Raw genomic sequence first — 25328 nt, forward strand, 5'->3', positions numbered from 1 at the left:
TAAAACGAAAATAGAATCAACCAAATGTATGTCCAAGGGGGAATTAAAAAATGTTTTTTAAACAACGTGGCATATCTTGCAATAGTTGAGGGTTTCTTTGAAGGTTCCGAAACAGAGTCAAAAGAGAATCTGGACTGGTCGGCCAAACGAGTCTGTAAATCAGGCATTGATAAATCAGCAGGATAGGTGTAGGTCAGCTCATCAATGTTAGTAACAGGAACAGTATTTAATAAAGGACTGGATATGGCAGGCATCTCGAGGGATACCTCCTGTTCTGCACCAGATGTAATAGCCAGCACAGAGTGCCTCACCATGGAAGGACAGGATACAGCCGGTGTCATGCTATGAAGAATCGGCCACCCTGCGTGTCTTGACATTGTCAATAGAAATTAATCTGTTTTCCTTATGACCTGGAAGTGGTGGTAAAATGACTGTTCTTGTGCCCTTCACTCCAAGAACTCGAACCGGTGCACGATATGAGGGACCAAACTCTTTCTTGTTATCGATCTTCTCTCGAACCAGTTCTCCAACTTGGGGTAGCCAGCCAACTACCGGGATCTGCAGCGCATTATCCGATGAGGAGGGCAAATGTTCCTTTGCAAGACTGTCTCTGGTCTTTTGTAGATTCTGTAAAACATTGCAATGTTCATCTACGTCAAAGGCCGTGGCCTGGGCCTTGCAGTCTAGCCCATCGAGGTCAGGGACATACATCTTGATACCAAAGAGCATTTCGTACGGGGTCCGCCCACCCAGAGACCTTCTAGGGAGATTATTAAGCGCACGCTGCACGCCTATGAGGTGGGCTAACCAGTTTCTGCCAGTGCCTATAACTCGAGCTGTCAAAGATTGCTTTAAGTCGCGGTTCATTCATTCAACTACACTATTGCCCTCGGGCTTGTAGGGACTCGTAAACTTGACTTGGACCCCCAACGAAACCATAGCATCCTTATACGCTTTAGAGGCGAAAGCCGGACCCTGATCCGAATGGAAGGTACCGCAGGCAAAATTTCCCACAAAGACTCGCAAATCCTTAATGACAGTTCATGAATCAGCGCTTCGATGTGGCCATACCCACACAAACCTTGTGCATGAATCAACTGCTACTAAGATGTACTTGTATGCAGTATCAGAAGAAAATGGACCGCAGTGATCTAAATAAACGCATCCAAGCGGTTTATTCGAGATGTACAACTGTGTCTGAGGCGGACGCGCAGCAGTTGAAGGCTTAATCTGCTGGCAAATGTCACATTGAAGGACATAATCGCGCGTCTGTTTGTACAGTCCCCGCCACCAGAACCTTTGTTGTAGCTGAGTTACAGTGGCTGAGACGCCCGCATGCGCAGACGCCACACCTTCATGAGCCGCTGTAATCAAAGTAGCCCTGCGATCCGAGTTGGGAACTAGACGTTCGCCAACATCAGGGATTTTCACATAAGGAACCTTATCGGGACTTAAGTGGTATGTGTATTTAGAAGGGAACCCCACAGGATATTTACTTCCCTTCTCTGTTGCAGCAACTGCTGCCAAGATGTCATCATCTATTTTGCTTTTGGACCTCGTGACTGCTGCAACTAAGTATTTTGATACCGCTGACTTTGCTGCTTCATCAGCAAGTGAATTGCCAACAGCATGGACCCCCACGCGCTGATGACCGAGAGTATGAATCACAAACACGAGTGGCAACTTCTCTTTACGTTCCGCCACTCGGACCCAGATCATTTTATGTTTTATTGTGCTACCTTTGGAATCACGAAACTCATTCTGAATCCAAAAGAACAAGTTTTCATTGTAAGACTGGACACAGTAGTAAGAGTCACTTACGATCAAAGTCGTCACACTTGGATCTGCGTACTCGAATGCAAGCATCAGAGCACGAAGCTCCGCTAATTGTGCGGTGCAGTCCCCAAGCGTCTGCGTGTGCACGACACTGGACTTGAACTCGTCGTTCACCATGGCACCGACCACAATGGCGCAAGCGGAAACGTAGGCATGTTTAGAGCCATGCGCAACCTGCGCCGAACCATCAGTGTAAATAATGCAATGGAAATCCTCCAACCGCCGCATTGCTAAAGGAGATGAACAAATTCATACTGTAAATACTCCTGCGACCGTAAAGTGGCGTAAAAAATAAACGTGACATCCTGTGACATCAAGGATGCAGCCCATTGAATCCACCGAGGGTGCAAAGCTTTGAAATTAGGTACACTGGCTTTCGTAACCGCCTCCAAGGTAGGACACGGGGTAACAACCAACATGCGTTTTCCTTGTGACAGGGCACGTTCCTTAAGAATTGCCATCTGTACAGCCGTTAAAACTTTCTCCACAGTGGAAAAACGCAATTCAGCCGAAGTGTACAAGTGTGACTTGTAAGCAATAGGTACTGTGTCTCGTCATTAAAAGTCAGGTACGTGAAACCCACCGCCCCAGGGATAATTCTTATCACCAGGTTGGTCTGGTTATCACGAGTCTGTAAGTATTCAGAAGCGAGCAAATCAGACTGCAAAGACTGCAGAATGGCTGAATGCTCAGGCAGCCAGCATGATTTGGAGAAAGATGGTTGTATCAAAGCATACAAAGGCTTGATACGCTGGGCATATTCCGGAATATAAGTTCTCCCGAAATTCAAAAATCCCAGCAAAGACTGTAATTTTTTCAGTGTTGTCGGAGAGCGCAATTGTACGCATTTCTCCAGGAAGTGAGGGGCTAACCCCTTTCCCTCGTTGTTAAGCTCGTAACCGAGAAACAACACTGTGTACTCTGCAATGTGCGACTTTGCAAAGTTAAACTTGTAACCAATGTCAGCAAAGTTACAAATTATGGGGCATATTATCAAGGGGGTTTATCTCCGCTTTTTTGGCTTTAAAAGCCAAGAAAGCGGAGATAAAATTATCTCCCTATTACCTAGCTGCCGCTAACACCAGTTAGCGACAGCTAGTAGGAGATAGCGACCATCTTGGGCCCCACTTTGCATGTCAGTGATATTTATCACTAATGAGATGCAAAGTGGGCGTGCCAAGATGTTAGAGACTGAAAACAGTCGCTAACATCGCTATCTCCTATTACCAACTTTTGGAGATATTCGCGCTAAGCGGGAATATCTCCAAAAGCTAACACCTGCCCTGAGCAGTTCTTAGCCATGTTATCCAATGGGAGGTGGTTAACATGGCTAAGAGCATTAGCTCGCTAATGCATGAATATCGCTGACTTTTCAGCGATATTCATGCTTTGCAGCAATTTTTATAGCATTTGCGCTAAACCTTGGTAATACCAAGGTTTATTTGCGGTAAAAATCGCCGCAGCGCTGCGGTAAATTTTTGTCTCTAACCAAGCAATAGCGATAATTATCGCTATTGCTTGGTAATATGCCCCTATGCTATTTACTCGACACAGATGCTCCCAAAGATCGTCGTCTGTGAGATAAATGTCATCCACATACGAACAAGCAACCGGGTCGATGCCCTCCAGAAGAGAGACAATGCGGGCGGAGAATACTCCAGGACTGTTCTTATAGCCCATTGGGAGACGCCGAAACATTTTTTGCACACCGCCGCATGTAAAACTGGTCCATTGGGAACTTAGACCGTCTAATCTATGCGCATAAAAACCATTGGAAATGTCGAGCGTGGTTTTGAACCGTTTACGCTCACGACCATTCACTAAAGCAGAGCCATGAGTATTCTTTACTGCGCAGTTACGGCAATGCGAGTTTAAATGCCTATAATCCAAAACCAAACGATATGAGCCGTCCGGCTTGTTTACAGTAAAAAGGGGGTTATTCATCGGTGACACACACGTTTCAATTACACCTTGATATTCCAATTGTTCAAGGATAGCCGCGACTGAAGCTTTGGATTCACGCCGTATGGGATATTGAGGTTGAGGCTGCGGTTGAGACCGTAAAGGAATCTCGTGGCTTGGTGACAATTTATCCCAGCCACACTGATTGCGGTACACAGCCGGCTCAAGCGCCAGAGCCCACTCTTCTGCAAAATGCAGCGCTTCCTCTCTCGGTACAATGTGCGCGAAATTGGGTAGGATTACCTCCTCCCCTCGCGGAGCTGCGAGAACAAAAGGTGGGGGCCAGTCAGCCTCCGAAAGCAAAATGTCATATGTAGACGAGAGATTTTCCCAAAATACCCCTTTTACAGTTCGCTGCATGTCACCTTCAATTAACAGGGCAATTTCAAAAAGACGTTCAGGGGGAGCAACATGCGTATCAGCAGTTTCAATCCCAACATAAGTATCAGTCGCTGTCACCTTCAACAGTGGACGGAGGGCCTCTCTCACTATGGTAATCTCCGCCGCGCTGTCCAGCAAGGTCAGAGCCCACGTCAGATTCCGAAGCCGCGTTCTCACTATCTGGGGCATAACGATGCGCTGTCAGGGCGGCGACTTTCTTCGTGGCAAACTGTGGTCTCTTGGGCGTAGAGCCTTCCTGCTGATCTACACCGTTACGCGGGCGGGGCTGACCACGTCCTTGCTGGCCACCCCGGCCCCTGCCGCCCCCTCCACCACCGGTTGACGGAGCCGATGAGTCCTGAAAGGAACGAGGAGAGCGTTGGTCAGAAGCCTGAAACCTTTCAGGCGATTTAATCATCGCGCGGTCGCGCAAATCATAAACACGATCCGACTGCGCAGGCAACGGAGACGCAGGAGCAGAAACCTGTGTTTGTTGTTGTTGTTGCTTACCCTGATTCTGCTTTTTAGGCCAATTTTGTTTCTTGGACTTTTGTTGACCACTAGTTTCCGATGTCTGACCCTGGGGCTGCTTTTTCTCTTTATCAGGAAAAGCCTTAAGCCCCTTCGCATTGCGGCCAACCGTTTTATAAGCAGCCACAATGATCCTTGCCAACTGACGGGGTCTCTCGGCCTCGGGAATCAACGCTAAAGCGTTAGCAACCTGAAAGTTCACTGCATCTCCCTTGACATTTGCAAGGATTAGATCGCAAACCACATCAAAGGAGCCACACAGGCGCATACCCAATTCAACCGCCGACTCCGGTCCGTGTTTGTCCTGAACACGTTTAAGGACCGCACCCAGATTGGTCACAGACGGGGTGCCATAGCACCTCGAATAGACCGCTGCAAAAGTCTTACCCCAGGTCTCACAGTCAACAAGCTCAGGTGCAAAATCTTTCGGTAAACTTAGTGTAAGAATCCGGTGCTTATCACCGGGATTCGTATTAGGAAACACAGCTTCTAGCTGGCCGAATTTCTCTGCAAGCCAGAACGGAAAATCATCCTTGTCCTGCGGCTTTTTGCCCATCACGGAATTCACCATGACAGGATTGATTTTCAAACCAGCCTGTTCTGCACGAAGCTGTGCGCCCCTAGGGGCTACGTCCTGAACATTACAGCTAGTGTAATGAACAAGCGCTCTAATCACTTCCACTGCAACTTCATGAAGTTGCCGCAGATCAGCTATGCCACAAGTGGCTCGATTAGGGTGAGGGGTGAATCCAGCCAAAGCGGGCCAAGGTGTTCCCGGAATGGACAAAGGACCCAACCTCGGAGCGGTTAAAGCGTGTGGTAGGGCGCCACCAAACCAAACTCCATGCTGCCAAGCGTCAATAGGAACTTCCAGTGCTCTGTACGGAGCATACGCAGCCGGTACAGCCGTAGCAGTGTAGTTGTGGAAAACACCAGAATTAGCGTTCACCGCCGGAAATGTCACCCACGAATAAAACAGTTCGTACGGGTAAGCATGTTCCGCACTCACCACTAGAACAACAGCCAAGCCTTCAATAGGTACATTATAAGCCCGCAAATGGTCATGCACCGCAATGCGACTATGCGGCGGGATGTCCACGGCTTGTGCCATGTCAGCACAGGAAAGTGAAAAAACTAAGATTACTTTGTAGCACAACTGAGTAGTAATTGAATGAAACCGTTTTTAGATAGATTCAAGCTTGAAAAAGACCTATTTCAAAAATAGGTAGGTTTTTCCGACACTGCCGTTTTCCGGAAACGGGAATGAAGGGGTTAAGGTTTGAATGATATACTACTCGAGTGTCATGATATAAGGCCAACAACGTATGGGCGCCATGTAGCAGGGTTTCCGTTCTCCCACAGAACTGTGCACAGAGATCTAGAACCTGGGTGAGTTAGGGTGACCCAAAACTCACCTTTGTTTCAGAAATCCCCTTACCAAGCTAGCTACAGTGTCTCATCGGTAGTAATAACTTCCCAATGACTTAGACAATCCAGAACATGAACTTAGGGTACCTCAGGTATCGTGGAACACATGAACACTCTTTCGTTATATAATCATTACAAACCGAAACTGGGAGGCAAAGAACACACGGTATACACCTGTTACAACGCATTCGTTACTCCGCACTACCATTACAACGCAACTTTTACAACGCATACCATTACAACGCATTGCGCTGGGGGGCGCTCTAGGATAGGGAATAAGTATAATTTACTATCCAACACCTTCCCTAGGGTCCACGGGGACTGGAGTTAGAATAGTAAATTATACTTACCACTATCCAGCACCTCAAAGCGCTATGCGTTGTAATGGTATGCGTTGTAATGGTCGCGTTGTAACGGTAGGTAGTTGTAATAGTATGCGTTGTAACATGGTACATCCAGAACACACGTGCAAGTTTGAAATGTTTATTTTTCAATGCAACATTCTCAAACGCAGTATCTTGTATAATATCAACATACATATTATAAAAATCAGAGTTAGCAGCATAGTCACTAATCCATAATAAGCAAAAGGTGATAGCATGTTATGATGCAAAAATCTATAGAATTCTGTATCACCTATATTTCGCGCACCCTATTCAGTATATTATATTATATCTAAGAAGGTCTCATTTGGGTTCTAGCAGGGCGGGCCCATACCTCTAATTCTCAGTAGGAGTACATCACATCAACAGCTACCAGCTCTCTGCATGCGAAGCATCAAGTGTGTTGATTCATTCCCTGTAACTCTATCTTAAACCCGTGTAGAGCCCAATGTTGGCAGCAACATTATTTGTGTTATGTCTAATGTGGTGCGAGGATCAGGCCTTCAGCAACCTTGTGTTAGGTTATTCTTAGAGGGTGCAGTTCTCAGTGTGCAGACAGTTGTACCAAGTGTACCAAGCACGACTGATATCAGAGCAATAACATATTATTCTCAAATAAATCACATCTTTCGTCTAGGTTGAAAGCTACAATAACAATTAGGTGTTGTGTGCAAACTGAAGCTGAAAGAAAAAATGGCATTTAAACATTTAATAAGCTCATGCTAACTTAACACAATATATAGAAACGTAGTAACCATATGACAAGATGGAGCGAGCAAGGCTCTCGAGGGGACAGGAGATGGTACTCCTTCAACGGAGGAGCCGACATTGAAGGACATCATGGGCGCCAACACCAGTGTTCGGACGGCTATGGGCCAACAATATGAAACTCTCGCTGCGAAGATCGACACGGTGGCGATCGAGGTTAACCTGGGTAAGACGAATGAACAGGTCAAGTCCCTCGACATTAAAACTGCAAGCTTGACCACTGATGTCTCGGACCTCCAGGCTGAGGTTCGCACTCTCCGTACCTCCAACGACCAGTTTGCCCGCCGGCTGGAGGATTTCGAGAGCCGGGCCAGGCGCAATAACGTCCGCATCGTGGGGGTTCCGGAGAACTCTGCGGATGTGTCCACGGACCTTCTGGTGGAGGATCTGGTCCTGAAACATCTTGTGCCTAAGGGCCTCAGCAACTTTTTTACCGTGGAGCGAGCACATAGAGTTCCCGGTGGGAAGCCCAAGCTGGGGGCCGCACCAAGGATCTTTAATTTTCGGGACCGGGACGCTATCCTGCAAGCCTCACGTACTACGGGTCCCACTAAATATGACAATGCGTCAGTCAGTTTCTATCCAGACTTCACCCAGGCGGTGCAGAAACAACGCATGGGTTTCACCGGGGTGAAGAGACGGCTTAGAGATATGGGATTGAAGTATGCCATGCTTTTTCCAGCCCGACTGAGGATCGAGTATGAGGAGCGGGCGTTTTTCTTTGATCGCCCCGAAGTGGTCAGTGACTGGTTGGACACATTGCCATCAAACCGCACCAGCAGCGAGAGCTCGAGAGGTGCCGAGGGTGGCCTGGCTGAACAGGAGTAGTGAGTCTGCATTGGAGAGCCGGCTACTATGGACTTCTAGCAGTGGCTTTATAATAGACTTGCTTTATAATGTGGATACCCGGGGGTGGGGGGAATCGGGCCTCTTCTTCCTCCTCTGGGGACTTTCTCTCACTTCTTGTAGGTTAGTTTAATGGGGCGACAGGCACATTGCAAGTTGGGGTGGCTTTTTGGTCTAACGCAGGGGTGCAGGGTGGGGGAGTGTTTTTCAGGGTTCCTTGGGGGTGCTGGGGGGGTCTTTTCCTTTTTGGTTTGTTCGAGGCTGCGCTATGTTCTGTCTTTTATCCTGTGTGCTTGTTCCCGGGCGGGGGGGGGGGCTGGGTGCCCAGTGTGGGGATGGGGGGGGGAGCTTAGGGTGCTGAGTTGGAACGTTAACGGTCTTGGTGATAGGATAAAGCGGGGAATTGTGTTGCAATACTTGAAACGCTGTGCCCCAGATGTGATTTTACTCCAGGAGTCCAGGAGACGCACTTGGTTGGAAATACTTGCCACGCACAGAACAGACGGGGCTACCGCCTGGTGGCCCACTCAGGGTTTACCTCCGGGTCGAGAGGGGTGGGGGTCCTGGTAAGAGCTTCCCTCCCCCTGGAGATAGATGACGTAGTTTTGGACGACAGGAGCCGCTATGCGGCTATTACGGGTCGGTGGGAAGGGAAAACGATTTCCATTTTGTCTGTGTATGTCCCCTCTGGCCTGCAGGCCACCACATTTGCTGATTTGGGTGATGTGATCCTGGGGTTACTGGTAGTGGGTGGCGATTTTAATTCTGTAGTTAGTGGGGATGAAGACCGTAGCCCCCCAAGAGCCCTGCCTGCGGCACAGCTTTGGCTCGGCAAGCTCCTGGACACGCTTGGTCTAGTCGATTGTTGGAGGCAACTGCATCCTGGACAGCTCCAATATACGTTCTATTCGGGAGCCCATGGGAGTCTATCGAGATTGGATTATATTCTTGTACCATCAGCACAGATGGTCTCAGTACGGGAAATTAGGCATTTGGCCCGGGGGATCTCTGACCACTCTCTGCTTTGGCTTACAGCCGACATACAGTTGGGTGCCGAGGGCCGGATCGCTCCGATCAACCCCTGGCACCTTCGTAATCCTAAAATCAGGTCGGAGGTGGTGAAGTGTATGGACTACTACTTCGCTGAGAATGAGGGATCGGTATCCTCCCCTGTTACTTTGTGGGAGGCCTATAAACCAGTGATTCGTGGTCAAGTCTTGTCCCTCATTGCCAGCGAAAGGAGGCGTAAGAATGCTGCGGTGGTGAATCTGGAAAATGATATCACTGACTTAGAAAGGCAGATGGAGTCCGGGGTCACTCCGGAGTCGGTGCATTCTCTGGCCCTGAAACAATCTGACTACAAGACGCTGGTCACTGATGCGGCCAAGGCGATGCACTGTGAGCAGCAGGGGTGTTTGTATGATGTGGGTGATAAGGTGGGAAAGTTGATTGCATGGTTGGACAAAAAAGATAGATTGAACCGGGTGGTGCCTGTTGTTGAACTGATGGAGGGTGCGCGTGTCGTGGACCCGATTGATATAGTCCGAGTTTTTGCCCAGCACTTCCAGGCGGTGTATGCGCCGGTCTCTGATAGGCCGGAAGAGGACTCGCATTTATTGCTTCGGGATATCGCCCTGCCTAGCCTGTCGGATTCGGACAAGGAGCTTATGGAGGCGGATTTTTCCACCGATGAAGTAGCGCTCGCTATCCGTTCACTTCGTTCCGGGAAGGCCTCGGGCCCGAATTGGACACCGGTGGAATTATACAAACTATGCCCTGACAAAATGGCGCCGTATCTTCGTCGGATGTTCTTGTCCTCGCGAGGTCTCGGATCTCTTCCTCGAGATCAGAGATTGGCATCCATTGTGGTCATCCATAAAGATGGCAAGCCTTGTGATCATTGCTCATCGTATCGGCCGATTTCACTCTTGAATGTTGAGCCCAAAATTCTCGCCAAACTTTTGGCAAATCGGCTGATTACGGTGATTGCTGACTTGATCCATCCGGACCAATCTGGAATTATACCCCACCGTAATACCGGGCTCAATTTACGTCGCCTCCATGGCCTCTTAGCAAGGGCAGGGTCTCTTGGTGAGCGGGCCATCTTGGTTTCCCTTGATGTCTCGATGGCCTTCGACACAGTGGAGTGGCCGTATTTGTGGGCTGCCCTTGCTAAGTTTGGTTTCGGCCCTAAATTCATCGGGTGGATTAAGCTTTTGCATGAACAGCCGCTGGCACAGGTGGTGGTTAATGGCAGGGCTCCGGAGCCCTTCACCCTCGGACGCGGAACGAGACAAGGGTGCCCCTCTTTGCGCTTGCCCTTGAGCCCCTGGCTGCATGGCTACGTTGGGAACCGTCGCTTAAGGGCAACTGATGGTCGCCTGACTTCGAGGACCGGATATCGCTTTATGCTGATGATATATTGTTGTATCTTACCTCTCCTCGTAAGTCGTTGGGTGTCCTGTTTGATGTGTTACGCTCCTTTGGGAGGAATTCCGGTTTGGTCATTAATTGGGCCAAGTCCTGTATTTATCCACTCACGGACGGTGTGCCTCTTCTTCCACGCACTTGTCCGATACCGGTTTCTAGAGTTGGCTTTAAATACTTGGGGATCTACATTTCACTGGACCCCAAAGCCCGCTACGAGCAGAATTATTTGCCCCCACTCTCCCGGCTTCGGTCGGATGTCGCAGCGTGGTGTGGCTTGCCACTCTCCCCTTTGGGAAGGGCGGCCCTGTTCAAAATGATGTCTCTCCCCCGCTTCCTGTACGCCATTCAAAACACACTTGATTTGGTACCTGCTAGCTATTTTCGAGAGATCGAGGGCTTGCAGAGGAAGTTGATGTGGGGCGGGCAGCCGCGTATCACATTGGCGAAATTGACTTTGCCATGGTATGATGGAGGTATCGCGTTGCCCGACATCAAGCGCTATTACTGGGCCTCCCAGTTGAGTGCTGTGAACCACGCTATGTACGGCCCTGTCCCGAACCCCGCATTTGAGATGGACAGATGGCAACTGCCCGGGGGGGATTACAATCGAGCGCTCTATTCTAGAGCCGACCGGAAGCATCTCACAGGCCCTACTGCAGTTGCGGTGCGAGTCTGGGGAAGTGCGACCGCCGCCACGGGATGGAAAGATAAGCTTACAAAATCTACCCCATTGTACGCCGCGGAAGCACTAGGTGGCCTGTGGACGTCGAAGGGTTTTGACAGATGGGATCTCATCGGTATCAGCAGGGCCAAGGGCAAAGTTAAGACCTTCGAGGTACTCCAGCGGGAATATAAACTGAGCGACAGGGAATATTACCGGTACCTTCAAGTCAGCCATGCGCTTAATTCGGTTTTCCCGGCTGGTACTACGATTCCGGAGTCCTCTCCTCTTGAGGATAGAGTGCTTGACGGATACGTCCCCGACAGCACTATATCTCTTATCTACAAGAAACTGATCAACGATCGCTCGGATCTCCTACTACAATTGCGGAATGCTTGGATCAGTGACGGGCTAGAACTGGACGATGAAGACTGACAGGCGGCGATATCTTCCCCCAAAGAGGTCGCTATTCCGGCACGTCTTAGGCTGGTGCAACTTAAAATATTGCATCGGGTGCATGTCACGGGCCCACAACTGGTACATATGGGGTTCTCTGTGGATGGGTTGTGTAGGCGTGGATGTGGTATGTTGTCTAAATTTTTGCATATCCTCTGGGAATGTCCGGAGGTGGCAAGGTTTTGGCGCCGTGTGCATGCGGTTATGGGTGAGGTGACGGGTGTTGTGTTATTGCCTGAGGCTAGACGCTGTCTGTTGAATGTTTGGGAGCCGAATGACTGTACTGTTGCTCAAACTCAATGGGTCACATTGGGTAATATGGTTGCTAAACGAGATATAGCCCAGTTGTGGGGTTCTCAGAGGCCGCCATCACTCCTAGCATGGAAAGAACACATGGACTGGTCCATGTTCAGGCAAAAAACTGTATATGTCTCCCGTGGCACCTAAAAAATGGGGTAGGGTCTGGGGTCAATGGAATGCGTACCGTGGAGAGATTTGCACCCCCCCATTCACCGACATTCCAGATCCGCTTCTTCTCCCTTGACTGTGCGTTCCCAATACTTAGCTTTCGTTGACTACACTGTATTGTTTTGCCCCTGGGTCCCCCCCCTCCCCTCCCAGGGTTTCTCCTCTTTTATACTGTAGCATGTCTTCCACCCGTCTCCCACTGCCATAAGGGACAGCCAATCTATCACACAGTAATGCCTCAATCTTTTGTGTGTTTTGTTTGTTGTTTTATTTATATAAAATATAAAATGCGAAACCTTTCACTAATCCTATTTATACCACATGCTTTTAGGAGACCACGAGATATCGCTGCCGGACCCCCGGGTTGTTGGCTGAAGAGCTGTGTACTTTGATGTTGATACTGTTATGTGCGACTGACCAGCCTCCGTGGTTGTAGGTCTGTAATTGTCTCTTTCTGTACATAATAAAAGTTAAAAAAAAAAAAAAAGACTGCCCGGAACATAGGTTTTAAACTGGATACCGCACTCTCAGGGAAGGAGCATATTGCGCAGGTGTCAGCAGTATGTTTTTGGAAACTCAAGAACCTGCGCAGATTTTTACATTTCCTCCCTGTAGACTGCAGGAAGACAGTCATCCACGCAGTTATAACATCACGCTTAGACTATGTTAATAGTCTATTTATAGGACTACCAGAATATTTGATGGTCAGGCTTCAGATTATTCAAAATGCGGCAGCCAGACTTATTAGAAATGTCCCGATAAGACATAGCATCTTCCCTCATTTGGTGAGTTTGCATTGGCTGCCGATAAAGAAAAGAGTCCTTTTTAAGACATTGATCTTGGTTCATCGGGCTTTACACAATGTCGGCCCAAAGTATCTGAAAGCTAGAATTCAGAGGTATAGGCAACCAAGGACATTACGTTCTAATCATCAGAACCTTTTGAAATCCCCAGATTCTCAAAAGTCAGGATGGGTGGGCGGGCTTTCTCAGTATGTGCCCCTTCGCTCTGGTACTCGATGCCTGAAGAGCTAAGGAAAATTCCTCTGGAATGGGCCTTTAGAAAAGCTCTGAAAACATGGCTGTTTTGTTTGGATTAGGTTGGTTTCTTTTGCCTGCTCTTTAAGGGGTCTTTGCAATCTATGCAGTTGTGACTAGCGCCGGAACACTTCCGTTGGAGGTAGCTGTGCGCGATATAAATGACTATAATAATAATAATAATAATAATAATAATAACTCAGGTAGATATAGAAAAATAATATCTTTATCTAACAGTTTTAACTCAAAACTCTCAAAGCGTTTCAAAAACTACAATTCACGTCAACCCATAGGGATTCAAAGAGAGACAACAACGTATTCCCCCAAAGCATGACACTGACTGAGTTCAGGCCCGAGGCCTATGCAGTCCGTTGCACACTAGATACCTGTTGTTGGAGGGGGATTCAGCACGCAGCTTTGTGATGAAGTGGAGACGGTGACAGGTGGACTCCCAGCGACCACAAGACTTGGAGGCTGAGGTCGGCAGTGGTCACTCACTTTGTTTAGGGCACTCAGGGACAGGTGGGCATTCAGGGGTAGCAGCGTTTGGCTGCGGTGGCCCGGTCTGGGGGTGGCGATGACTCTCATCGTGTAGCTCCATGGTGGGCTCACAGTGGCAGCAGCTCTCTCTTAGCTGTGGTGGCCCACAGGAGAAATCCAATAATGCAAAGCTGTTAATGGTGCGGACGCTCAGCGGCCACAGCTCCCTCTTAGCTGCAGCAGCCCGTGGGGCAAATTACGAAAATGCAAAGTTGTCAATGGGGCGGGCTCTCAGCGGCCACAGCTCTCTCTTAGCTGCAGCGGCCCACGGGGTAAATTACGGGGATGTAAGATAGCACAGGGTGTTGGTACTCAGCGGCTACAGCTCTCTCTGGACTGCAGCTCCCCTCACGACAAATCACGATGATGCACAGTAGCAAGGTTGTGGGCACTCAGCAGCCACAGCGCTTACTTGACTGCGGGGCCCATGGGACAAAACACGATGATGCCAGGCAGCAAAGGGTGTGGGCACTCAGCGGCTACAGCTCTCTCTTGGCTGTTGCGGCCCATAGAACAAATCACGATGATGCACAGTAGCAAAGGGTGTGGGCATTCAGCGGCAGCAGCTCTCGCTCAGCTGCAGAGATCAGCACAACAAAGGTTGGTCTTCACCAGGTGGGCACCACGGTGGAAGCTCAGCGGCCACAGCTCTCTCTCAACTGCAGCAGTCCACGCTTATTCCGCGGATGGTCCTAAGGTGCAGGTTTAGACGGGCACTCAGTGGCTGCAGCTCTCTCTCTGCTGCAGCGGCCCACACAGATCCAGCGAAAGAGTTGAAGATGCAGATTTAGGTGTCTCTCAGCAGTGGCAGCTCTCTTTGAGCTACAGCGGCCCACACAGGTTTAGCAAAAAGGTTCAAGGATTCAGAGTCAGGTGGGTGCTTAGCGGTGGCAGCTCTCTCTTAGCTGCAGCGGCCCGCACAGGTTCAGCAAAAGTTTAGAAAGTCTCAATTTTGATTCAGACTGTCTCTCAGTGGCGGCAGCTCTCTCTTAGCTGCAGCGGCCCGCATAGATTTAGCAAAGGTTCAAAAGTGCCCAGTCCGCGGCCCTCACAGTAGAACTAGAGACTCCGGATTACTCGACCAAGGCCTCACCTGCAAGCGGAACTCCTCGCACAGGAATTCCGATGGCTGACGGGTAAAGTTTGATGTCCCTGAGACGTCTGCAGGAGGCGCTCTTGATTTAGGCCCTCAGGTAGTTTCTTCGGCAAGCTTGATGAAAGTTGCAAAGTCGTTTCCTCTGTTCACTCGGACAGAGTTTCGTCTTGACATCCAGAAGGAACACACTTGGCCAAATTCCATTGTTCTGCATTCTGTCCATCAACTGTTGTTTTTGCATTTGTCACCCCGAATCGAACGGGTATGCCCAGACGTGGGTCCCATGCTCTGAATGCCACTGGATTCATGCTATCCTGGCTGAAGAGGGGAGAAACCTCGAAACCGGTCCTAGGATGCTTGTTTCCAGTCTAGGGAGGACCTGGCTTGGAAGTTCGGGCTGGACTGTTCCCATGAGACACAGGGTCAAGACTGATTTGCATGTGGCTGGGTTCAAACTGGAATGGCATGGGGAGCAAGAAAATTATGGATTTAGACCCAGATCTCTGCACTGGGGTGAATGTATGACATTGTTCTGCATTTTGTCCATCATCTGTTGTTTTTGCATTTGTCACCCCGAATAGGATGGGTATGCCCAGATGTAGGTCCCGTGCTCTCAATGCCACTGGAATCAAGCTATCCTGGCTGAAGAGGGGTAAAACCCCGAAACCAGTCCTAGGATGCTTGTTTCCAGTCTAGGTAGGACCTGGCTTGGCAGTTCAGGCTGGACTGTTCCCATGAGGCACAGGGTCAAGACTGAATTGCATATGGCTGGTTTCAAACTGGAATGGCATGGTGAGCAAAAAAACTATGGATTTGGGTCCAGATCTCTGTACTGGGGTGAATGTATGACATTGTTCTACATTCTGTCCATCAACTGTTGTTTTTGCATTTGTCACCCCAAATGGAACGGGTATGCCCAGACATGGATCCTGTGCTCTCCATGCCACTGGAATCAAGCTATCCCGGCTGAAGAGGGGTGAAGCCCCCAAACCGGTCCTAGGATGCTTGTTTCCAGTCTAGGAAGGACCTGCCTTGGCAGTTCGGGTTGGACTGTTCCCATGAGGCACAGGGTCAAGACTGATTTGCATATGACTGAGTTCAAACTGGAATGGCACGGTTAGCAAAAAAAGATGGATTTAGGCCCAGATCTCTGTACTGGGGTGAATGTATGACATTGTTCTGCATTCTTTCCATCAACTGTTTTTGCTAAGTTCCAGTGCAGCATTATATACCTAAAAAGTCTTTGTTCTGTATGGTCGCAAATCACTGACTCCGGTCAGAACCTGTTCGGTGGAGTCGGACAGTACTTGGTTTACGAGGCGACATCCCTGCTCGGATCAACGAGTCACCCCTCCCATGCTTTGCATACTGATCTCCCTCTCCAGCCGGGTCTGACCAAGGTGGCCCTGCTGCTCCAAAACCAGACGGCCAATACACATACTCACAACAGCCTACAGTAAAGCTTAGGCTAGAAACTACCACTTTTTCAGGAAAGGAATTTCAAAAAATGTACTATAAAAACGGTCCTTACTAAGAGATGCCCCTTTATGTCCTGAGCATATACATATCAAACTCGAGGTTACTAGGGCCCGGGAGGATCATAGAAAGTAATCTTTAACTGGCCCATCCTGGCCTATGAGAATGGATTGCTTCTCAGTAGCGGCAGTGAAATGGAGGGTAACTCTCTATGTAAACAGGCTACACAGATGTAGGAATTATAGTTATCCTTCTTCATGCAGTCATTTATATACAGGGAGCCTTCGTGCTGTGGCACTGAGTAGCAGTGGCTTGGCGCCCAGAACATCTAAATCCAGTTAATATAAAAGATAGGGAGAGTAGAGAGGAAGGGTGACCCACGCCAATCGTGCCAGGTCTAACAGGAACTATAGGAGAACTTGTGCCAAGTATGCAGAGTATGAGCAAGTCCTGCACCTAGAATTCACTAAGCATAGTAAGTTTGATGATGCATTGGGTAGTATAGTACTTGGTCTCAGACAAACCCACCAACTGCACATGGCCGATGGCTGTGCATAGTTAGTTAAGTGGAATGGGAGTTGATGCATATGGACAAGTGGATTGTGGTGTTGGTTCAAATGCATAAGAGCTAGCTGACCTATGGACTAGGGCATTGCCTAGACATAAGCCACGCCCTGCACATACAGCCAGCTGCAAATGTTTAAAAATTATTTGAAAAACTAGGCACGTATACAGGGTCTATGGGTATACTGTGGCCATGCACAGAAGGGTTTGGCCACACAATGGGTTTTCCTCATGGGAGACAGAACAGAGAACATCCCAACCTCGCAGGCAGTGGTAGATCCTGGCTAGTAAGTTTTGGCCTCAGGATGGATTGGCTGCAGAGATGTGCTGCAAGGTCATGTCACAGGGCAGGGCCTGTGCACATGTCCCTCTGCACATGGTAAAAGGTTGTGCGCAGCATTGGGAGCCCTCTGAGGATTCTGAGGACTTTGGGCACAGGAGGGGTTGATTTCATGGACATTTTAGTGAATGACCACTGGGCCACCACTTAGGGGCACAGCCAAATGTTGGTTCCACCGAGTTTAAGGAATAGCATAATATAAGATTTTTTTGCATGAAGAATGTTATCAAAAAATAAACATTCAATGAAAAAACTTTGTTAAGTGTAAGTTATGTTTTCAGAGGTTTAACCAATCTCAAATGCTCCCAGTGAAAGAGAAGTTATGGTTAAGAAACATAGCACAAAACTCCTGAAATAGTATAGTTAGGGCTACATTTGCAAACTGCAGCAGATGACCTGCCATGCACTGCTCATTCAGAACTTACTTATCAACACTCTCACTTAGTCCCTGGTTTATAGTTTGATGGACAGGTATACCGTCACAAATGTAACGATTATCCTGTCCACTTTATTGCAAGCGCATTACAATATAATGCACTTAATAAGGCTGACAGGATACTCATCACATTTGTGATGGAGTACCCCATGGTAAGCTCTAAATCCGATCCAAAATATCAGCTTGTCACGTTTTGTACAAATTCATGAAAATGGCTATAGGAAGAGGAACAAAACTGTCATTCGGCCTCTAGTTCCTAAAGGACCTTTTTCTGACCTCTACAGCAAAAATGAGTAAATTAAACCAAATTAAAAAGCCCCCTGCAATTGACCAGTCATGGTTAGCTATGCAAAGCAAAACAAATGGCCCACCTTGCACTGCTCATTACTCCACAAACAATTGAAATGGCATACTTGATATCCCACTGAGGACGCAAATTACATCCCACTGATGACTCAAATTGCAACAGATAGCATCTGTTATGATCACACAAAAAATGTTCAATGAAGGGTGGAAACTGTCATCCAGACCCTTTCCACCGAACCGTTGTCTGCCTGCTTCATTTAGAGATGGACGAACCTTATGTTGCCTGTTGATGGAGCTCCCATTAGCTCCGTCAAAGGAAAATGTTTTCTGACAGCTTTATGAAGGAGGGGCCATCAGAGGAAGGACATTACACCTCACTCTGTATTAATGGTGGATGGTGTAATTTGTTTTTTGTTCCTGACCATCACTGCCAGGAAAAACCTGGTGGTGTCGGACAGGAAAAAAATTAATTTACCCTCAAACCCTTCAAGACATTCTGAGAGCGCGGGGTCAGTAGTTGTTTGTTTTTATATAACAAACTCCTACTTTGGGAGTTCTCTTTTGAGAAAACAAAAAACAATTAAACTTTGATGAAAGCTCATCAAAAAGCTGTAACGGTCTACTAAATGTGTGTACATTGAAAGGAACCCCCTTGATGGCGGTACATTTCAATGCACAGAGATGATCGCGGGTCGTTGGTCATCTCTACATTTGACAGCCAATAGCCTGTCAGCATGGCTGAGGTAATGTCCACCGCCCCTCGATAGATGTAGTACCGTCGGTCAAACATTAAATCAAAAATATAAGTACAATTCCACCCACCTCTCTTGGGCTGTGTGTTGTAATATTTTTTAATGATATGATAGTTTGAATAATTTCGTTATTGCAGCTTTAAATATATTTACTTTCCATAATGCCTGAGAAAACAAATAGTGTGCTGTGAATTGAGGTGTCAGGGTTAGAAAAAAAGATGTCCTTTATTGTCACTAAATTGTCCAGTGACAAGATGCGTCTCTCTTCCATTCCTAGCTTTTCACCCCCAACTTGAAAATGGTCCATGAGAACTATTTCAACAACATGACTACTTGACCAGGGCCACGACATTCTTTTGGGTAATGATACCTATTGTCACCGAATATATATATATATAATAGCTCTCAGGTGGTTTTCCACTATGAAAACATTAAAGCACTAACAATATTTAAACATGGTCAGAAACAAGGTCAGAGATTTAAAAGAGGCTCAGTCCGTATCGTGGGAGGGTCTGCCTCTTAACTTACTCCAAGCTCCTAGATCAGCCTCCTGTTTTGCTCTCAGCATGTGACAGTTGCTGATCGTTAACAATTTACTGACCTTGTGACCCACTCGAGATGTTGGTTGTGCAACAAAACATGAAAGACATCTGTTACATAATGGTTCCTCCTCCTCAACTCCAGCTATGCTGGGGAACAGTCGGTACACATCTTACTTAACAGCGGGTGTCACGTCTAAGCAAGCGCTACCAGGCTTGCCTTACCCACGCATATGCCTAAACCATGCATATTCGTGGTTAAGACAGTGAAGCTGTCTGGCTGGCTAGAAGGAAGACAGTGAAGACAGAAGCAGAATGACACTGCAGTGAGGTGAGTGGGGCGGCGGCGGTTGGGTCGGGGTAGGTCTCATGGCAGTGGAAAGGGTTGTGTTAGTTTACGGGTCAGCGTGGGGGAGGGGGGGTAGTGTAAGTAAAGGGTCATGGTTTTGGGCCTTAGGGCAGTGGGAGGGGATTGGGTAGTTTTAGGACTGGCGGGTCAGAGTAGGTGTCAGAGCAGTGGAAGGGGTTGGGGTAGTTTAAGGGACAGTGCAGGGTGGGGTAGTGTAAGTAAAGGGGCAGGGTTTTAGGCCTTAGGGCAGTAGGAGAGGAATGGGTAGTGAGGTAATTTTTAGAGCTGGGAGGTTTGGGGTAGGTTTCAGGGCAGTGGAAGGGGTTAGGGTAATTTAAGCGACAGTTCAGGGGAATTGGGGGTAGTGTTAGTAAAGAGGCAGGGTAATAGGCCTTAGGGCAGTGTAAAGGTAATGGGTAGACTCAGCCAGGTGTGGGGGGGGTGGGGTAGTTGCAGTAAAGGGGCAGGGTAATAGGAACAGCACGGGGTGAGGGCAGTCAGGGAGTGGGAGGGGGGTTGGGGTAGTGGCAATCTTAGCCACACATACCCCTTTACCTTTCATGCCTACACCACGAAATTGCATGGTAAAGGCATGTGGCATAGTATAGGAATGCGTGGTTAGGACGTATTCGTGGTTTGGGCTGCGTGGTAGAGTCAGGTTGGGTTAAACCATGCGTGCTTCTATCATGCAACCTCACAGCACCAACAATAGTTAAACAGGATCAGAAACAAGGTCCCATATTATTAAGAGGCTGAGTGGGCATCATGGTGTTAGCGTGTTCTTAGTGTGTTCTTGCGGTTAGAGTGTTTGCCTTTTATTGCAGTATTATCCATGTACTTGTGTTTGGTACCCTCTTGCAACTTGCACTCACCACTTTGCCCCTGTAACACACGGTTTGCTTCCTCTCACAAGTTTTTTACCTTTGATACTTGCACAAGTGCCACTTTTGCCTACGTAATCGTTTGTTCTTGTGCTTGAGTGTGTAACATATATTGCAGTATTATACCGCAAATTATACTCTATTTTCTCTTGTAGCCTGCACACTTGTCACTTTTTCCTCCTGTGCACTTTTTACTACCTCATGTATTTTTGGTAGCCCACATTTTTACTACCTCATGTATTTTGTTTGCTCACAAGTGTCACAATTACCTTGTCTACCTCATGTATTTTTGGTTTCTCACAATTTTTACTACCTCATGTATTCTTGTTTGCTCACAATTATCACTGTACCGTATGTAACGTAACGTATGCCTCTGCAATCTGTTGCTCGTGTAATGTTCTCAGTTTGTATCTTTTCTGTTCCTATTGTGAAGCGCTCTGACACCTTCGGGTAAAGTCCGCGCTATATAAAATTGCATAAATAAAAATAAATAAATAAATGGGAGATGCAGCCCCCTAACTTACTCCATTCTCCTAAATCAGTCTTTTGTTTTGCTCTCAGCATGTGCTAGTTGCTGATCGTTAACAATTTACTGACCTTGTGACCCACCAGAGATGTGAAAGACGTCTGTTACACAACGGTTCCTCCTCCTCAACACCAGCTATGCTAGGTGCAGAGGAAGCAAGCGTTGTGTGTGCAGCAGTCGGGCTGATATCCCCAAGGAGCTAGGCGAAGAGGTGTGGCGCCACGGCTAGGGCGACTGACTCGGCTAGGGCGACTGACTCCGGAATCTGGGGATCACGGTTCGATCCCCAGCTCCGGCGGCAGATTAGCCAGGCACCATGTGACTCTGGGCAATTGCTTGCTTAATCTTCCCGACGGCCCCCAGCGCCTAGAGACCCTTACGGGTGATTGTGCGCTTTACAAATGTGGATTATTACTGAGTCGAGACTGTTAATTGTTTCTGGGTCAGAACCTATTACAACTAATTGAGCTACAGATGCACACATAATAAACACGTTTTTCAAGACAGATGCAAACTGGGAAAACTTGATGTTCGAGCCAATGTAGTTTCCCATGTAGACGGCGAGTCCAGAGCAATCTGCCATTATGACAGCTGACAATACAAACTGATATCCTGTATTCAACAATCTGCAGTGGTGCTGAATACAGCTGCTGCTGTTGTCTCCCATCACAGAGGAGCCTTTCAGTAGCTCCTTATCAGTTATCACAATGAATGAACATCATATTCAGAGTATGTTAAAATATTAGAATTTAGACAAAACCACAACACAATCTGCAATCTTCCCCTCAAGAACCAAGTTTAATAATCTAGCAAGGCTCTTGTGAACAATTTCTACTGACCCTTCTAACAGGTCAAGTGAGTCACTTGCTGATAGATGATTCAATTCCGAAAGGTATTTAAACATTTACATGCAACTTACGCAACCAAGATACATTTTTAATGCTCAGACTCACTTTTGTAATTCACTTACGTTGAAAAGCACTTTCAAACATATTTACTCACAAAGTATCCATGTAAGTGAATCACCTGAGGGTTGCAGGTGAGTTTGCCATAGTGTCTGTTTCCTAGACGAATATGGACACCCACAGACATGCACATTAATTGGTGTTGACAAAACACTGTTCATCCCCTTCCTACCCTGGAAATGTCTGATGTTTTATTTGAGCAAAGGACAATAGCAAATCAATTATCAGGTTTGAAGGATGAGAAAGGGTTGTAAAGTAAGGTAAAGTGCTTCTCCATAGGGAACAATATTTGTAACTGTGCTTCAAAAAAAAAAACTTGAGGAAGAATTTTCGCACTTGCTTCTTTTTTTACGTCAATATATGGAAATGCATAAACGTATTTGCAAAACAGAATACTACAAATATCCCTGGAAATCTCTGGCAATTACAGGTTTCCAGGCTTAGACCTGGACAGCTTTGTGAATGCTAGATACATAAATCTGCATCCATTAATTGCACTAAACCTGCAGGTGCAGAGGTATGCTTATTTCACTTGAGTCACACCCTTAATATTTAGAGGTAATGCAACCAGGGAAAGCTGTAGAATCCTGCGGTTTTTAATAGCACCGTCACAGGACAGATGATTGATTAATTGATTGTATTATACAGTTGGTTTCAAGTCAACAACATTAGGAAAGTAAGAAATCAAATATGAATTAAAAGGGCACTTAAGTCTAAACACCAGTATGAGATCATCGGTTGGCAAGACATCCTGAGAAAAATCTTGTTGAATAAGTCCTTTATTCCTTAAATATCTCACATTAGTCCAGGAGGGGATCCCTGCTGTAGCTAGATGTGATATTGTTGGAAGTTTGTCATTTATGGCAGCTTGATTCTCTCTCTCCGCCAGTCTGCCCTGCACCAATGCTGGAAAGATATTTTTGTGTGCTCCCCTAGGTTATTTTCTTGAGTTCCGCTCATGCATGCAGAGCACTACTTATCCATCCTCACCATTTCCGTGTGTGACCTTTTCTCTGCCAAATTCAACCAGCCTCAATGTTGTTGGAATTCCCGTAGGGCACCTTTTGTCTTAGATCTCTAGAGGTCACTTTTTCTTCTAAAGCGGAACATTTCACTATGATACAGTTTCACTTATTTCCTGAACCCCTTGCTCTGATTTTTCAAGTTGCCGCTAAAATGTGGCGCACTGTTTTTGTGACTGAGGGGTCAGCATCATACAAATCTAAAAATCATAGCTGAAGCCTTAAACATTGCAGAAAGAGATCAAGCCACATTTGGGGATACTGTGGGCAGATTAGTTGGAAGTGCTGCAGGTTTTCAATGGATTCTTTGTTGTAGTGGCATGTTTGATCAGAAGAAGTAGCTCACGTTTTTAGTCAAGGGAATAACATCACAGTGACCCAAGACAAAATATGCCACTCTTGTGGTTTGTAAAATTGGAAATATATGGCTGTTGGAGCCTATAGTAGTTATAAACGTCTTCCCGAATGAGATGGGATAGACGTTTTACATTATAAAAACCTTTCCAGATATGGTTTATGGTTGGTGTTCATTCTTATTGGTCCCATTTATGTGAATGTATATGTTTTTAATATTTACACATTATTATTAACACAAATACATTTGTATTTTTGCTGTCTTTTTAACAATTGTCTTTTATGATTTGTATTAATCCTAATAAAAATGTATATGATTGATTGATTGATACTCCATACCCATTGTCGCTTTTTCGCTTTTGTCATCTTTATTTCCTCTTAGAATAGTGAACCGTTTTTGAAAGTGGTTTTCCACATCAAACTCCCTTAACTTCTTTGTGAGGGTTCTAACATCTTGAGCATATCTCTAGCTACAAATGTTCACTCCAAGATCACTGTAATATGTTTGTTGTTTGTGAAGCATAACACTTAACAGTGTATCCTTCCACAGAGTTCCTCTTTCGTTACACTGTAGAGGATCATGCTAGGGCTGCAGAGAGCACAGCAGAACAAAGATTCTCTTAAAAGCTCATTCATTTTTTCCAAATCAATCGTTCACTCAAACCAGTGAGACTGTAGGGTTCAGACCCATTGGCAAGGATACTTCTGTGCATGGAGGATAGAATTAACTTAGCTCTTTGCCATTGAACTTTGAAGAAATGGAGTTTCATGACATCTTATGCTGCAAGCAATTGAATTATTAGCATCGTTTTCATTAGGCATTTGAAATAGGTATTCCTTAATAAAGAAAGGTTTTGACCTCATGCTAAAAGTCATGCGCAAGCATAAACTTTTTCTCCACAGCCCAAATGTTCTGAGGCTCACACCTAATGATCTTGGATTTCTGGATGTTGATTTTCAGGTCATTATTATGGAGCAGTGCAATGTAGGCTCCACCATTATACGTCACAAATATTACATTATATTCGCTGTGTGTCTTATTTTCATTATCGCGTGTGAAGCATTAACACATATTAATGGACTGAAACCATTGTAGGGTTTACAGATTTTTACACATATACACTAATGTTCAGTTGAAACATGTAATCATGTACTCTTTTATGCACGTTTTACACTTCTTAACGTTACACATGCATATGTATAACCATGCACTCAAATTCATGCTAATTGCTAAGTTAACTTAGCCTGACTTATAGACCTCAATTGAAATGTATTTTTCCTTGCCAGCCTATTTTCTCTTTCTTTTGCAGGTGTATTATCATGATTTTCCATTGCTAGAGAAAGGCTTACTGTTTGTATTAGCCTGCTGATAGTGAGACCTGCAGGGAAGAACTTTGCAGTGAATGTGGAGAATTAATGGTTGAAAGAGGGCTACTGTTCATCATGTACCAGGACAGAGAAGTGTTCAAGGTTGAGAATTACAGTCAATGTTTCAATGCGATGGGAAACTGAAGGGATGTTACAGATGCACTCAAGTAATGAGTCTGTTTGTTCCTGGTGGTGTGAAAGGAGATAAGGACATTTCTGAATCTCCTCATACTTTTAATTTGTGTATTTGCATTTAAAGAAGGCAGACTCTCTTAAGACTTCAAGAGGTGCAGACTAATCTGCTTGCCTTATTCTTCCAAGTGTTCAGCTTTATGCCAATCACATATTCCAAGACTTCTACTGATGTCTGAATATGCTGACACATGTTATGCTCCCTAAATAGAGACACTTGGTAGATGATCCAATATTTATTCTATGTTTAGAAGAGAGAGGGGGAGTTTCTTTCTGGATTAACTGTTTGCTTTAATCGGTTTCTTTATTGTTGTGGCTATCACAATTCTGCATCTCACTTTATTGTGGCTCAATCTACTGATATATTTCAGCCTATCTGCTGTATTGCAGTATCTATTGAACTTAGGGCCTCATTAGGATGCCGGTGAATCCGCA

Source organism: Lissotriton vulgaris, chromosome 4_1, assembly GCF_964263255.1.
Source record: "Lissotriton vulgaris chromosome 4_1, aLisVul1.2, whole genome shotgun sequence".
Taxonomy (NCBI): domain Eukaryota; kingdom Metazoa; phylum Chordata; class Amphibia; order Caudata; family Salamandridae; genus Lissotriton; species Lissotriton vulgaris.